The 18,051-nt window shown below is 37.2% G+C and overlaps 1 pseudogene; it reads right to left on the bottom strand.

The window, feature by feature from the left end:
- Nucleotides 1–1,857: 1,857 nt before the first annotated feature.
- Nucleotides 1,858–5,072, bottom strand: LOC109677099 (vomeronasal type-2 receptor 116-like; annotated as a pseudogene).
- Between the last annotated feature and the right edge of the window lie 12,979 nt (nucleotides 5,073–18,051).

The following is an 18,051-nucleotide window of genomic DNA, read 5'->3' as shown; positions in this document are numbered from 1 at the left end:
CTTTCAATTTCCAGTTAATTAACTTGCAATTCATGCATTATAAAAAGCAAATTAAATACTTTTTGAGACAGGAGTTAGTGAATCTAATGAATGGACCAGTGTATCTGAAAGGACTCATCCATTGTCACATCTCCCCATCTAATTGCTGAGTGCATGACATGGGTCAGTGTCATTGCACCTTAGTATCCTCATTGGCAAAATGCAATTACAGTGCTCTCCTCCAGAGCATCTGCTACCTGGATTGACACTAGTTTTTATTCATAGACAAATGAAACGCAGGGCCATGTGATGGCTAATTTTATGTGCCATGTGCATGGGCCACCAAGTATGCAGATATTTGATCAAACAATATTCTAGGTTTGGCTATGAGGGTGTTTCTGAGTGATGCAAATATTTGAATCTATTGAATAGCCAAAGAAGGTGGGCTTTATAATTTCAGTGGGCCTCATCTACTCAGTGCAAGGCCTGAGTAGAACAGAAGGGCTAAATAACCAGTAGCTCTTACCTGACTGCTTCAGCAGTGACATCATGTTTTTCTACCCTTTGCACTCAAACGTACACATTGAATCTTGTTGGACTGGAATTTACACCATGTGCTTGCCTGGATTTCCAACTTGCCAATGGTAGTTACATCTTGTGACTTCTCCTTCTTGATAATTGTTTATTTTCTCTCTGTGTGTGCATGCAGTGTGTTGGCACCATGTCTCTGGAGAACCAGATTAACACAGGCCCCAAGTGGATTTGACACCTGAGGCCAAGTTTTAGATTGAAGATTTTCATCTCCTGTGTGCCTTCAGTTAAAGAATTCACAATGTTTAAGCACACTAGGCATAGCTGAATTGTGGTATATTTTGTCTTCACTGGACTGACGTTTGGGGCTCAGAAGTTAAACATTCCACGACAGTGCTCCAGACACTGAGTCCAGCCCCCAACTCCACTTGTTGAGAGAAAGCTTAGCTGTAGATGCAATCACAGATGATAGACACCCACCATGAGAGAACAGTAAACACTAACAACAAAAAATTATGGCCATTGCTCAAGTGTCCATAGAGGAATGAAGGAGCTCAGGGTTTTCAGTGGCCCCTCTGCAGTTGAGCTAGGCTTTCAAACCAGGGGGCTTTTACTGCATTTTCCTTTTAGAAGAATATAGGCCTCTATGCTCTATTCAAAGAAATAATTCATGTTCTACATCTAGACTAGTAACAATTTTTTGACGTGGCAGTGTTTTTAAGAAAGAACTCTGTGTTTGTCACATCTTGATTGCAACTTAAATCCATTGCCCTTTAGAGGTGGAGCATGCCTGTCTTCTGTAGCTATGCAGAGAGGCACAAATAGAAGGATGGAGGTCCAGGCCAGCTCAGGCATAAGCAACATCCTATCTCAAAAATAACCAATGCAAAAAGGGATGGTGGATTGGCTTACCTGGTAGAGCAACTGACTGGAAAATATTAGGCCTGGAATCCAACATCCACTGTTGCCAAAAAAAAAAGAAAATCAATGAAATACACTGAAGAAACCCAAAACAGAGTGAATTTAAATTTCATATATTTTAAAAATTGAGAAAAGTAAAAATGAATACCCAAAGGCAGATAACATCATTGTGGAGGTAAAAAGTACAAGTCAATAATATTTGCAGGATTGATTTCTGGCTCAATTAGAGGAAGCAAAAAAATCACAATGCAATCAAGTGTTGAAAATGAAATAAATGGAAGGAATGGAAAATTTCACCCTGTTAGAAGAAGTAGCGTGGGTTTCTAGTACATTGAAGTAAATTACATATTTAAATTTAATCTCTAACTACTACAGTGGTATAGCTTTTTATTTATACTCTTTGCTTATTGAAAGATACACATGAGTTTAGCCTTCAGTAATCTGATTCCACATAGAATGGCTTTTATTCCTGAAGCCATACAGAATGTTCCTCTCTGGCCTTAAAAAAATAATGTAGCACTTGGGAGCAAAGATGAAGCCTAAGATCCCTGCACTGGAGGCCAAGATGGAGAAGACCTCCAATGCTACCATGACCCTTCCCTTGGTGCTGTGGTAGACAGGGAGGAAGGTGACCCAGACACTACAGAACACCTGCATGCTGAATGTCAGGAACTTGGTTTCATTGAACGTGTCAGGAAGGTTCATTGCCAGAAAAGCCACAGTGAAGCTTCCCAAAGTCAGGAAAATTAGGAGGCAGTAAAATGCAACAACAGATCCCTTGTTACACACGAAGATGATGTGGCTGTGTTCAGAGTTTATATCATTATCAATGAAGGGTGGAGAGGTTCCAAGCCAGATTCCACAAGCAGTCAGTTGGATCAGTGTGCAGATGGGAATAAGGTAGTTAGGTGTCCTTGATACTAACAACCACCTCCTTCTTTTCCCTGGAGAAGTGACATTGAATGCCAGAATCATTAAAAGAGTCTTGGCCATGACAGTGGAAGTAACCAGTAAGAACACAATTCCAAATGTGGTCTCCTGGAGGACACAGGTGGCCATGTTAGGATGTCCAATGAAGAACAAGGAACAGAAGGTGAGGAAGATGAGCAGGATGTAGGTGAGAGCTGGTTATGAGCCTTGACAATGGGAGTGTCTTTGTGCTTCACAAAGACCCCAAGAACAGCAGCTGTAAGTACAGAGAAGATCACAGCCATGCAGGCCAGAGCCAAACCCAAGGGATCTTCATAACCCAGAAAGGTCAGAGTTTTTTGGAGGCAGTGGTTTTGCTCATGGTTGGCATACTGATGATCTGGACACTTCACATACTGATCCATGTCTGGTGAGGAATGTAATTGGTATCTCAACATATAAGCCACGTGTGTTGGTCTCAACCTGTATTCCACCATCACAGGAGTCTGTGTAAGTAGATTATAGCTGTTTTATTGGCCCCTGGCCAACAAATGAGAATCCATCTAAAAAAACTAAAGCGAAAAGGACAGGAAGTTTAATTCAACAAACATATACCTATGAAGCCCAAAGTACTTAGAACAGATCTTGGAAACATAAATAAATGAAATAAATATGTAAGTGAATAAAGAGGGCAATCTTTTCATTTCTTTTGCTGACAGTATTTTCTGGGCCATGATCCTAGCATAATATGTGCTAGAAATTGTCATATTGAAAATTTTTGTCTCATTATTGTTTCAAAATTGAACCAGGAAATGTGAAGCTGTATTTGGAAATCTCAAATATATTCATGGGATTAAAACTATTAACATCTAGTCCTTTTTTAGGAAGTTTTTCTTAATATTCATTGGAAAGATGTGAATGGGTGTGAAATTTACACATTTTTCTATAGTTGGTTATATTTTTATTTATCTTTTTGAAGAAATTCGTTTATTGAATTACATTGTACATATCATGTCTGGTAATTTGAAGCCCCCTTAAAATATCTCAATTGGGAACTGGAAATGTGAATTTAATTCAAGAAGGAAAATGTCCTTTAAACTTCTTGAGATGTAATTCTCAGACATGAGTACAAAGATTAGCTGTTCTTATAAAGTGATTTTGATTATCCAACTTTTCCTATACTCTGAAGGAGTTTGAGGAATTGAGTATTTTTAAGTTCTTGAAATTTTATTGAATTTCACCAGTAGAGCTAATATTCACCATAAAATGGTCAGATTTCTGACTACTTGCCCTGTGTTAAGAATAATGGGCCCTGGGAAATTAAACATATGCAAACTCCATGTGTTCAATGTGACCAAAGAAGGTGGATTCATTTTTAAATAATACTTTGTGTTAAATTCCATAATAGATACAAAACCTATGCAGTGGTGTAAGGGGTTCTCTTGAGAATGCAATGCCTGTAAAGAATATAAGAATGAATCAAATATGCAGCCCCAGGCCCAAGGACTGTATTGTTTGAAAGGTCAATATGATGAATTTTATCACTGAAGTTGATAACTGGAGGTAAGAAGATTTTTGTCTATGCCATCCACTTGCAGAGATTTTCGTTCTTCAGGAACAAATTGGAAAATATTAAAGAGAGATGTGCATTTCTTTATGAGCCATACACTTACCTATCTAATGAAAAATCCCATTCTCAGGGCAAGGGATGCAATCAAAGCAGCAGGGAGCCTTTCCCTCGTGAGGGGATTTCCTGAATCCAGCACCACGACTCTCGCTGCAAACAGAATGAGGATTCTAAGGAAAATCAGGTATATCTTGTTAACTGCTTAGACTTTAATACTCCAATAATTGCATTTCTAAGAGAATAGGTCAGTAAGAAGCATTAATTTTCCTATAAACAAGTTCTGCTCATTGAATGGATGCTGTTATAGTTTGAATATGACAGAACAACTAGTCATGTGTTAAAGGCTTGTCCTATTTTTATTGTTTTTTAGAAAACATGGGGCCAAGTGAGCACAAGCTTGGTCATTACCAGTATATGCTTATAGGTGCTATTTGTACCCCAGTCCTATCGTCTCTCCCTCTTTGCTTCCTTTCTGTCCTGAGGGATGTGGCTTCCTCTACCACATGGGTAACTAATGCTCTGCCTTGCCATAGAACCTATAGGGACAGGTGATCAAGGACTGAAACCTCCATCACTGTGAGCTATATAAACTTTTCCTCCTTAGAAGCTGATTCTCTCAGGTATTTTGTCACAGTGAGGGAAAGCTGAGTAACAGTTATCATATATATATTAATTACATACACTACATGAACATTTAGTAACTGGTAAAGAAATTGTACCTTTCTCACTCATGAATCAATTAACAAGAAAAATCACTAAGTTGGAAGATATTAAGTGTACATCGCCTAATCATTAATAAATACCAGGAAAAAGAAGTGAATCACAAGTCTTGCACATTGACATGTAACTGAAAACTTTATAATTAAATCCAGCACACCTCTATAATTCCTGTGGCCCCCTCTATCTGCTCCTCAGATAAAGTCAACTGTTGATCACGTGGACCATATGGGGAAAACTTTACTACTTTAAACATGAGCATAAGACCATCTGGAAAATTCCAAAAGTTGAAAATGTCATATTCTGCCTCCAATTTCCTTTTCTCCTCCAAAATCACTTTGAATCCAGCAGGGTTGTTAAATTGGATATTCTTCAGAAAAGCGTGCAGTTACAAGAGAGGCATCATCCCTTGATGTATTGGACACCATAGATAAGACAGAAAATATGAACTGAGCAAGATCCTTATAGTCTTAATCTAGCATCATAACACAAATATAACAATGATGTTGAAAAATGAAATCATATGGAGAAGTAAAATATGATATGTTTAAAAACTGAGCACATATGAGAGGATCAAAATCGCAGTTTCAAGAGAAAACACCAGGAATATTCACTGAAATATAATGAGTGAATCTGGGAATTAGATAATTATCAACTAAGTAGAAAAAAGAATTGCTAAGTATTTTATGAATGTGACAGACATTAACTCTGCAAAATGAGGTTGTTAATACCTACAGCAGTATTAAATCTTTATATACAGTATGCATTACAATGTCTAGCAGGTTTTGAGTACGTAAAGTGCTAGTTCTACATTTTTTTAAATTTTTATTTTATTCATATGTGCATACAATGTTTGGGTCATTTCTCCCCCCTTTCCTCAGCCCAATCCCTTACTCCCTTTGCTCCCTCCATACCCCCCTTACCTATGAGTACCAGGCAGAGACTATTCTGCCCTTATCTCTAATTTTGTTGAAAAGAGAGTATAAGCAATAACAGGAAGGAACAAGGGTTTTCTAGTTGAGATAAGGCTAGCTGTACAGGGAGTTGACATGCATTGCTTTTCTGTATATGTGCGCTACCTTCAAAGTGAATTCTTCTCGAACTAAACTTTTATTTAGTTCCTGGTCTCCTAAGGTTGCTTTAAATTATTGCTTTAGTTTCTGTGTGTTGAGGGCAACAAATGCTATATAGTTTTTCTGGTGTCTAACCTATCCACATACCTTCCTTGTGTGCTCTCGCTTTATCATGTGAACAAAGTCCAATCCCCTTGTTGTGTTTGCCCTTGATCTAATGTCCGCATATGAGGGAGAACATACGATTTTTCGTCTTTTGGGCCAGGCTACCCTCACTCAGAATGATGTTCTCCAATTCCATCCATTTACCTGTGAATGATAACATTTTGTTCTTCATGGCTGCATAAAATTCCATTGTGTATAAATACCACATTTTCTTAATCCATTCGTCAGTAGTGGGGCATCTTGGCTGTTTCCATAAGTTGGATATTGTGAACAGTGCTGCAATAAACATGGGTGTGCAGGTGCCTCTGGAGTAACCTGTGTCACATTCTTTTGGGTATATCCCCAATAGTGGTATTGCTGGATCATATGGCAGATCTATGTTTAGATTTTTAAGAGGCCTCCAAATATTTTTCAGAGTCATAGTAGTTTGCATTCCCAAGAGCAGTGTAAAAGGGTTCCTTTTTCCCCACATCCTCACCAACACCTGTTGATGGTGGTGTTGCTAATGACAGCTATTCTAACAGGGGTGAAGTGAAATCTTAGTGTGGTTTTAGTTTGCATTTCCTTTATGACTAGAGATGGTGAGCATTTTTTCATGTGCTTTTTGGCAATTTGAATTCCTTCTCTTGAGAAAGTTCTGTTTAGTTCACTTGCCCATTTCTTTATTGATTCATTAATTTTGGGAGAATTCAGTTTTTTGAGTTCCCTATATATTCTGCTTATCAGTCCTTTGTCTGATGTGTAGCTGGCAATCCACTCTGTGGGTGGTCTCTTCAGTTTAGAGACCATTTCTTTTGTTGAGCAGAAACTTTTTAGTTTTATGAAGTCCCATTTACCTATGCTATCTCTTAGTTGCTGAGCTGCTGAGGTTCCATTGAGAAAGTCCTTGCCTATACCTATTAGTTCCAAAGTATTTCCTACTCTTTCCTATAGCAACTTTAGAGTTTGTGGTCTGATATTAACATCCTTGATCCATTTTGAGTTAATATTGGTATAGGGTGAAAAATATGGATCTAGTTTTAGTTTTTTGCAGACTGATAACCAGTTTTCCCAGCAGTTTTTGTTGAAGATAAGTTGGTTACAGTTGTGTGGCTTCATATCTGGGTCCTCTATTCTGTTGCACTGGTCTTCATGTCTGGTTTTGTGCCAGTACCATGCTGTTCTTAGTGCTATTGCTGTGTAATATAGTTTGATATCAGGTATCATGATACCTCCTGCATTGTTCTTTTGACTGAATATTGCCTTGGCAATTTGTAGCCTCTTGTGTTTCCATATAAATTTAATGGTAGATTTTTCAATCTCTTTAATGAATGTCATTGGAATTTTGATGGGAATTGCATTAAATGTGTAGACTAATTTTGGGAGTATAGACATTTTTACTATGTTGATTCTACTAATCCATGAGCATGGGAGATCTCTCCACTTTCTACAGTCTTCCTCAATCTCTGTCTTCAGAAGTTTACAGTTTTCCTTGTAGAGGTTGTTCACATCCTTTGTTAAGTTTACACCTAGGTATTTTTGAGGGTTACTGTAAATGGAATTGTTTTCATATATTCTTTCTCAGTTTGTTCATTATTAGTGTATAGAAATGCTAATGATTTTTCTGTGTTGATTTTATATCCTGCTACCTTGCTATAGCTGTTGATGGTGTCTGGACTTTTGAGCAGAGTTTTTTGGGTCTTTAAGGTATAGGATCATATTGTTGGCAAATCGGGATATTTTGATAGTTTCTTTACCTATTTGTATTCCTTTTAATCCTTATTCTTGCCTAATTGTTCTGGCTAGGAATTCCAGTACTATGTTAAAAAGGAGTGGAAATAGTGGGCATCCTTGTCTGGTTCCTGATTTTAGAGGGAATGGTTTCAGTTTTTCTCCATTAAGTATAATGCTGGCTGTAGGTTTGTCATATATAGCTTTTATAATGTTGAGGTACTTTCCTTCTATTCCTAGTTTTCTTAGAGCTTTTATTATGAAATGGTGTTGGATCTTATCAAAGGCTTTTTCTGCATCTATTGAGATGATCGAGTGGTTTTTGTCTTTGCTTCTGTTAATGTGGTTTATTACATTTATTGATTTGTGTATGTTGAGCCACCCCTGCATTCCTGGGATGAAGCCAACTTGGCTGTGGTGAATGATGTTTTTGATGTGTTGTTGAATTCGGTTTGCCATTATTTTATTGAGGATTTTTGCATCAATGTTCATTAAGGAAATTGGCCTCTAGTTCTACTTTTTGAAGTGTCTTTGCCTGGTTTTGGGATTAGTGTAATACTGGCTTCATAAAATGTGTTAGGCAGTTTTCCTTCCCTTTCTGTTTTGTGAAAGGTTGGTATTAGTTCTTCTTTAAAGGTCTGACAGAATTCAGCAGAGAATCCATTCGGTCCTGGACTTTTGCTTTTTGGGTTCTCTTGATTGCTGCTTCAATTTCATTTTGTGTTATAGATCTATTCAGGTGTTTTATGTCCTCTTGGTTCAGTTTTGGATGATCATAAGTATCTACAAATCTGTCCATTTCGTCAAGATTTTTAAATTCATTTGAATATAGGTTCTCAAAGTAGTGTCTGATGATTTCTTGGACTTCCATTGTGTTTGTTGTTATCCTCTTTTGCATTCCTAATTTTATTAATTTAGGTTTTTTTCTCTCCTCACTTTAGTCAGGTTTGCCTGGGTTCTGTTGATCTTGTTTGTTTTTTCAAAGAACCAACTTTTTTTTCATTAATTCTTTTTTTTTTGTTTCTATTTCATTGATTTCAGCTCTTGTTTTCAGTTTTTTTAATATATGCACTCATGGCTATAAACTTTCCTCTCAGGACTGCCTTTGCTGTGTCCCATTGGTTCTGGTTGGTTGTGTTTTCATTTTCATTGACTTCCAGGAACTTTTTAATTTCCTCTTTTATTTTATCAATGACCCATTGTTCATTAAGCAATGAATTATTCAGTTTCCAGCTGTTCGCATGTTGTTTGTCTTTACTTTTGTTGTTGAGTTCTAGTTTTATTGCATTGTGACCAGATAGAATGAATGGTATAATTTCTAATTTCTTATTCTTGCTGAGGCTTGCTTTGTGCCCTAGGATATGCTCTAGTTTGGAGAAGGTTCCATGGGCTGCTGAGAAGAATGTATATTGTTTAGAAGATGGATGAAATGTTCTGTAGACATCAACCAGGTCTGTTTGATCTATGGTATATTTTAAATCTAGGATGTCTTTATTGATTTTTTGTTTGGATGACCTATCTATTGATGATAATGGGGTGTTAAAGTCTCCCACAACCACTGTGTTGGAATTAATACATGCTTTTAGGTCTTTGAGGGTATGTTTGATGAAATTGGGTGCATTGATATTGGGTGCATATAGGTTGATAATTATTATTTCCTTTTGGTCTATTTCCCCTTTTTGTAGTATGGAATATCCTTCTTTATCTTGTTTGATCAATGTAGGTTTGAAGTCTACTTTGTCAGAGATAAGTATTGCTACTCCTAGCTGTTTTGGGCTTGGTAAAACTTCTTCCAGCCTTTTATCCTAAGCCTATGCTTATTTCTGTCAGTGATATGTGTCTCCTGTAAGTAACAAATTGTTGGATCTTCCTTTTTAATCCATTTTGTCAAATGGTGCCTTTTGATGGGGGAATTAAGTCCATTAACATTAAGTTTTAGTACTGATAGTTATGTGGTGATTTCTGACATTTAGTTGTCTTTTTTATTTGAAGGTTGTATTGTGTGGACCTAAATCATGGTTACTCTCTACTTTCTTGCTTTTCCTTTTCCTGTATTTTGGTGCTGCCTGCTCTTTTTATGTTGAGTTTCACTTTCTGTGTGCAGAATCCCTTGAAGAATCTTTTGTAGTGGTGGTGGCTTTGTGGTCACATATTGTTTTAGTTTCTGCTTATCATGGAAGACTTTTATTGCTCCATCTATTTTGTATGATAGTTTTGCTGGGTAGAGTATCCTAGGGTTCAAGTTGTTTTCATTCAGTGCCTGAAAGACCTCACCCCAAGCTTTCTTGCTTTTAATGTTTCCATTGAGAAGTCTGCTGTGATTTTGATTGGTTTACCTTTGTATGTTATTTGTTTTTTCTCTCTTACATTCTTCAATATTCTTTCTCCATTCTCTGTACTTATTGTTTTAATGATAATATGCCATGGAGTAGTTCTATTTTAAACTGGTCTGTTTGGTGTTCTGGAGGCCTCTTGCATCTGTATGGGCATAGATTTCTCTAGATTAGGGAAATTTTCTGTAATTATATTGTTAAATATATTATTCATTTCCTTTGCTTGCACCTCTTTTCCTTCTTCAATGCTCATGATTCTCAAGTTTGGTCTTTTGATGGAGTCAGTGAGTTCTTGCATTTTCTTTTTACAGGTCTTGAGTTGTTTAACTAATAGTTCTTCAGCTTTTCCTTTAATTACCATTTCATCTTTGAGTTTTGAGATTCTGTCTTCTGCTTAATCTATTCTGCTAGATTGGCTTTCCATTTTGTTTTTCTTTTCTATTTCGTTCTTTTTTTGAGGTTTTCCATATCCTGAGTCCCTTCCTCTTTAGTGTTGTCTATCTTTTTACCTGAGTTCATGTATCTCTTTATTAATCATGTTCTTTGTTTCACTTTGGTTTTTATACAGTGCTTCTATGGTTCCTTTTATTTCTTCTTGTGCTTTCTCAAGTCCTCTATTTTTGTTGTCTTGAAATTTCTTGAGTGTCTCCTGTACATTTTGGTTGACCATATCCAATATCATCTCTATAAAATTCTCATTGATTACTTGGAGTGTGTTTATGTACAGTTCATGTGGGAAGTGACCCTTCCACCTTCTTCTGTGGAGTTTTCCTCCCGCCACCACTTTTACAAGCTTTCCCATTCCAAGGTTGCCGGGTGGGGGCTGCCACTCCTGCCTTCTCTGACCAGCTTGTTTATTTACAGTTCCATGGGGGATTGCCCTTCCCCCGCTTCAGCGCTCAGGGTGCCCTGCCCTCTTTACTATGTCCTTTTTTGTTGTTGTTGTTGTTGTTTATTCAGTTGTGTTTTTTCTCTGTTTTCCCTGTATGAGGGTCAGGTTGTCCAGGGGGCTATGCTGATCTGGCCCAGGGTTGTCTGTGGGAGTACCACATGCCACTTAGCTCACCTGATGGTCTGCATCTTCCCAAACTGTCCGGGAGCTAGTGACTGGTGGTGCGGGAGCCCTCCTGGATTCTCTGTTTAATGTGGAGTGGGGATGATATGCGTGGGCTGGGGGTGTGGAGGAATCAGAATTTTGCCTCTTCTTGGTGGTTTTTCCTGTAAGGTGTATCTCCTGGGTCTCTCCAAGATTTTATTTTAGGAAGTATGCTTTCTGCTTCTTCCCTCTAGTAGCCATCTTGGAATCTCCTCCTAGCTCTACCTTTCTTGTTACTTAAGTAATCTAAAAGTCCTGAATTTGTCAAGTAGCTGTACAGAATGTTGTGATCATTTGTAACACAGAGTTTTAATGTATATTTAAAACACATTACTTCCTGGTGCCTGAAATCCTTTTGCTCAAGAACACATCTACTCAGGACTAACTAGGCAATGAACTAGTATAATTTTCTTGTGCTTTTTTAGAAAGCATCATAAACTACTTAGATCATCTATGAAATTCCTTCAGAAAGACTTATGTTACCCCAATGATAAAGACATTACCAGTGAGGGGGAAAACACCATCCCTTTTCCATTTCCCAATGGTTGCATTTGTATATGGTGAAGAAGAATCTCATGAAAGGTGTGAGCCTCAGTGAACACAGCATTGTATATATTGTAACTCTCTTCACTCATGTCCATGTCAAAAAGGCGTCTAGGCCACCACTTTCAAGGAGGCATTGGATGGGCAATACTCCAAACTTTCACAATCAGATTTATAAAGTGAGCAATTAAAGAATAGGTCAAAAAGCAGCAAGGTAGAAGTATTCTGTGTATTTGGAAGGGCTAGTGGTCTTGAAAAAATTTCTGTTGCCAGGAATTTCTCCAGGATATTGTGGAAAAAGTGAGAGGTCCATGGAATGAATCTAAAGTGAGGTATTTGTGTCTGACATTAACATCCCACTGTGAGTGCAGGACCCAGACTTTCCCTATAGTGGAGATATCCCCTAAATTAGACATTAAGCCTTGTAAGAACTCAACGTCCCCATAAATGATAATCACATTTGCTGATGATTTTATAATCTGGTGATGATTTGACAAGGCATTTGTTAAATATAACACCATGGTGACTGGGATCATTTCCACAAAGGCTACGCAGATTCTGTGCTTGTTCATCTCTTTGCTCATGTCTGAGGGAATCTGAAAACTTCTGTGGTCTTCTGAGATGTACAGCCCCACCCAGGTCCATCTGAAATGGCATCAAGGAAACCATGCCAAGGGCCAGAAGTGTGGCCTTCAGGGCCATCTGCTAAAGAGGTGTGAACTTGTCATGGTCACTCAGGATAGGATCCAAAGGCCCAAAAGGAAAAGACAATTAGAAGCCACATGAAAAAGAGGACAGTCAATCTGAGTCCTGGTGTGCACTAAGCAACACGAAAAGTGGCAGGTTGGAGTGTTTGCTCATCACACTTTGTGAGAACTTTCTGGAAAATCATAGAGCAGTCTGAGAGTTTCAGGAAATCTCCAATATTTTACCAAAGAAACCATGTTTAGTCTTTCCCCACCCTTGCCACCCTCACCTGTGGAAATCTATAGAGTTTTAGCAGTGTCATAATCTGAGTAGATATTTCCCAAGATGATCCCATAAGTGCTGCTATAGGCTTGCTGTTTCTTCTACAGGTGTAATTAGAAATACTTTTGTGTTGCCCAAAAAGCCAAATAAGGCAATTTCCAAATGTGTTCTTTTCACCATGTAGGCCACTATAGAGATCAAATCCCAGATATATGTTGCTTAAAAGATGGGGGCTCTTGTTAATCTCCTCAATGGCAAAAACTGAGGCCAGTACAAATTGGTAGTTCTTTGCAGAAAACCTACAGAGAGGTCATGGGAATCTTTATGGGGAAAATTAAACCATGAATATGTTCAAATATAAAGCAATGACAGCTGTGGATTGAATGCTTCTGTCTCCACAAAATTAATATATTGAAACTTTGACCACTAGTTGGTTAGTTAAGACTGTGGGGGGTCTTATGTGGGCAGTTAAAATTAGGTGTGGTCAACAAGGATCTTTCCATAAATGAGATTCATATTCTAATTAAAGGAGAGAAAGAGAGAGATAAAGGAGAGGGAGAGTTTCTTGTATGTCTGTGCCAAATGTACACATACATTCTGGTACATTGATCTTAGTGTTCCCAGTCCTACATGTATGAAAAAGGAGATTTATTGCCCAGCCACCCAATATATGTTATGTGACTTCTTGAAATCACAACTTCTTTACATTTTCTCCTCCCCAGGAGGACAGAATTTTTTTTGCCTACATAACCACTAGCTGAGGTGTGGTCCCCAGTGCACACAGAAGACTGTGTTGGTCCTTGTGACCATGAGACTTAAACACGGCCCACCATTGCATAATCCCAAGTGGCCAATGCTCTTTAGCATCACCACCACACACTTAGCCAGCACAGCATGGTGAAAGGTACCATTTATATTGGGAGTACAAGACAGTAAGATTATAAGAAACTTTGGTGGTAGTCTGTTGACATCTCACCCTGGGCAGATACAAATCATGTGACCTTCCAGTGCAGAGCTTCTCTTGCTCCCTGAGAAGACATATAATACCAGTCTCTTAGAAATCTATTTCAGTTAGCATCATCTACAGCTGGTGACAGCAGTCTTTTGCACTGAGTTCAATTCAGCAATAGGCAGCATATAGGAGAGTGCCCTTGTTCTTAAGTCAGGGTTGTGCTGGCCTTGGTAAATTTTGTGAATGTGACACATCCTGGTAACTTTGGTGGCCTAGGTATGACAGGAAAGCCTGTGACTGGTCCAAGCACAGTGATTCTTTTCAGGAACAGGCAGAATCCTACCATGTCTAATGGTGAGCCAATAAATATGGATGAGGCATCTGGGCCTACCCTGGCCCCAGGGAGAGTTTTGTTTGAACAGAGTACTCTATGTACTCCTTTTTTTCCTCAGACAATATAGCTACTGAGTATATGTGACAAACTTGATTTTGGATTACCTGTTTTCCTGAAGCAGCAAAAGCATGCCAGCAATGGAATCCCAGCAAATCTTTCCAGGGGCCCCATCTAGTGATCAAATCGGGGAAGTAACTATAGGCTTTGACAAAATATACAATATGCATAGAATTTCTGGAAACACAGGCACAAAGAGAGCCTATAAGGATGACTGGAGTAATACCAGACACTGGAAAGGTAAGATGATATCACTTGTCAAAAAGAATCATGAGCTTTCAGGAAACTAGGATCTCATCTAGCTCTCCAAACAAGGTGTCAGTAATTGACCAGCAAGTACTTGGAAAGGAAGAAAACTCAGAGATAAAACATGTGATTTAAGCAAATTCAATGAATAAAAAGAAAACACAGAGAAATGTTTCAATATCCCAAAGAGAATCTTAATAAAGACATCGAAGGAATTAATATTAAAAAGAATTTCTTGAGCAGAAAAATATACTCAGAAAATCAGAAAAATGAAAGATGTTACCCATAGCAAAGCACATCAAACAGAAGAAAGACTGGAGTGCTTGAAGACATGCTGTTTTAAACTATATGAAGGGGATAGAGTCAGGAACTCTGCTATGAAATTATGAAAACATATTAAAGGGCAAATGTGGGCTATTGTAATTCAAGATGGAGTTGAGGATGTCAAAAGTGGAGAAATTTATTCAAAGAAATAACAGAAAAATCTCCTAATCTAGATGAGAATGCAAATATCCACTTTCAGGAAGACCAAAATTGACAAGTCAAACTTAAATCACTCAAGTCTACCAAAGCCATAGTGTAATCAAGCTCTGACATTTGAAAGATAGATTCTCAACTATTAAATAGAAAAGGAACAAATGCTATACAAGGGTACTTCTTTTTGCTCAGCAGGTAAAATTCTCAGCAGAACGTATATGAGCCAGGGTATATAATACTATTAGTGGTTAAAAATGTAGTAAAGAACAACAATAATACCAAAAATCTGTCTCCAAATAATATTGCACCCTAAAGTGATCTCCTTTACAAATGAAGGAAGGATAAAGACTTTCCTCGAGAAATAAATCTGGAAGAATATATCCAGACCAGACCTGTTCTACAAGAAATGCTAAAGCAAAATTTTCTCACTGAAGTGTATATATGTATACACATTATTATAATGTATAAATATACATATATGTATGCATATAAGCAAACCCAATTTCAACATAAGAGGTTTCTTATCACATTCACCCTGTGTAACTTGTGAGTATCTTTTTTCATGTTTTTTGTTTATTTCTGTTTTTATCTTCATAAACAATCAATTGATATTTTTACAACCCTCATTGTAACAACAAAGTGAAATCCTACTATAGAAAAACCAAAAATAATAAGGAAGAAATCAAAACAAAAACAAAAAGTAATTCTCTTAAACACTAATAGTATTATAAAAGAGGGAGAAAGAAAGGGAGAAACTCCAAGAAAACCTGGGAACAAGTTACAAAATGGCTGTAGGGAGATTTCGGTCAGAAATTACTGGGAAGGTAGATGGATTATATTTTCATATTTAGAGACACAGAGTGCGTGAATGGGTACACATACATGACCCACCTCTATGTTGTTTACAAGAAACTCACTTCATTTCTAAGGACATGGATAGCCTGAAATTGAAGGAATGGAATAATATACTACATGTAAATTGAAACTGTGATAAAGCAGGCATGATCATACTAACATCAGATAAAATATACTTCCAAACCACTTAAAAGAACACAGAAGGTTATAATATAATGATTGTAATGATGAAGTTACTTCAGCAAGAGAAAGTTATTTCAAATGTTTATTCACCAAATATTAGAGCACTCAAATTTATAAAGCAAGTCTTAATGGATCTAAAGTGAGAGAGTCTCAGATTCAGAAACTGGTGAATACTTTCATACCCCACAGCCAGCAATGGGGAGATGATCTACTCTGAAAATCAGTAAAGAGCATCAGAGTTAAACTGCACCCAAGGACAAGCTGAACTAATTGATATCTAGAAATTTCTCTTGTTTTATGATGTAGTCCTGGGGGCCTTTTCTATTCCCATTGTTGTTAATTTCTGTTGTTTTAAGCTACTTGTCTTTGTTGCTTTGATATAGCATTCCCTGGATAAGAATGCAAATATAGATGGTTAGGCTTCTGCAACAGGGCAATGAGCATAGGCAGTAGCTGTTAAGTTTCTGCTCTCCATTGTTGTTAGGACCTTTACTTTCTAAACCTGGAGTACTTCACTTAATATGGTGTTCTTCAGTTTCATCCACTTACTTGCAAATGACAAAATTCAAAATTTCATTCTACTTTACAGCTGAATATAGTTTCATTCTGTATGTACATATACCACATTTTCTTAATCCATTCATGAGTTGTACAGTATATTGGCTGTTTCCATTCCTTGGTTATTATGTATAATGATGCAATAAACATGGGTGTGGAAGTACGTTTATTTTATTCTGACTTACATTCCTTCTGATATACACATAGTTCTTTAAAAATTTCTGTTCAGTTTACTTGCCCAGTTTTTCATTGGACCATTGGTTCTTAGAGCTCCCTGAATATTCTGTTAATTAATCCCTTGTCATATATTAGCTGGCAAAGATTTGTCTTCCATTTTGTGGGCTACCTCTTCAATCTTGTGACCATTTACTTTGTTGTTAAGAACTTTCTTAGATTTATATATTTGCATTTGTCAATTCATTATCTTAGTTGCTGAGTTATTGCCACTCAAATTAGAATGATGTTGCTATGTCTGTATATTACAGTGTATTCCCTGCTCTTTACTGCACTAACTGCAAAGTTGCAGGTCTTATATGAAGGTCATTAATCCACTTTTAGTGGATACTTGTACAGGGTGAAAGATAAGGTTGTAGTTTGAGTTTCTGCCTGCAGATATCCAGTTTTCACTACACAACTGTTGAAGAGGGTGTTTTTTTCCATCATATGTTTTGGAAGCCTTTTCAAAAACAGGTGAGAGTAGCTGCTTAAGTTAATGCCTTGGTCTTCTATTCTATTGTCCTTCCTGTCTGTTTCTGCACCAGTGCCATGCTGTTTTAAATGATGTGCCTTTGCAGTATAGCTTGAGGTCAGGTATTGTGATGTCTACAGTGTTGCCATTTTGGCTCATTATTGCCTTGGCTAGTCACAGTCAAACAAAAAGTCCTTATGCACAGCAAAAGAAACAATTAATAGAGTGAAGATGCTATCTGAGAAACAGAGGAAAATATTACAAACTATTCATCTGACACACAATTAATATCCAGAATATAAAAGGAGCTAAAACACAACATCAAAAAATGCAAAGATTATGATTAATAATGAAAAAATGATGTGAATGACATTGCTGACAAGAAGAAAAGCAATGGCCAAAAGTCTAGGGAAAAACATTCAGCATCACAAATCATTAGGAAAATGAAAATGCATGGTGAACTATCACCACCCCAATTAAAATGGGTACATCAAAGAATCACAAAAATAAATGTTGACAAATATTAGGAGAAAGGAGAACTCCTAAAATGCACTAAAAACTTTTAAAATGGGAGAGGAAGGACAACAGTTCAGATAAAGTAACTGATGGGATGAATTTTCTAAAATAAATTATATGCATGGATCTAAATATCAGTACAATTTTCTAACATAAAGAAATTAAGATGAAGGAGGGAGAGAGAGAGAGAAAGATAGAGAAAGAAGAAGAAAGAAAGAAAATGAAAGAAACGAAGAACAGAAGAAAAGAAGGAATGAAGAAACAAAGAAAGGAAGTTGGAGGAAAAGAAAAGAGTGAGAGAAGAAAAAAAGAAAGGAAGGAAGAAAGAAGTACATACAGGAAGAAAGTATGAAAGAGAGAGTAAGAGCAAAAGGAGGAAGGGAAGGAGGAAGGGAGGAAAAAGAAAGAAAATAGAGAAAATCCTTTAAAGCAATCATAGAATTGTAAATTAGTACAGGCATTAGTGAAAACAGTTTGGAGATTTTTCAAAAAAATTTAAAACAGAAGAAATACCATATGATCCAGCAATTTCTCTTGCTATAAATACAAAGA

The sequence above is a fragment of the Castor canadensis genome, chromosome 6 (genome assembly GCF_047511655.1).
Source record: "Castor canadensis chromosome 6, mCasCan1.hap1v2, whole genome shotgun sequence".
Lineage (NCBI taxonomy): Eukaryota > Metazoa > Chordata > Mammalia > Rodentia > Castoridae > Castor > Castor canadensis.
The sequence above is the reverse complement of the archived record's forward strand: the minus strand, read 5'-3'. Positions and strand labels throughout refer to the sequence as shown.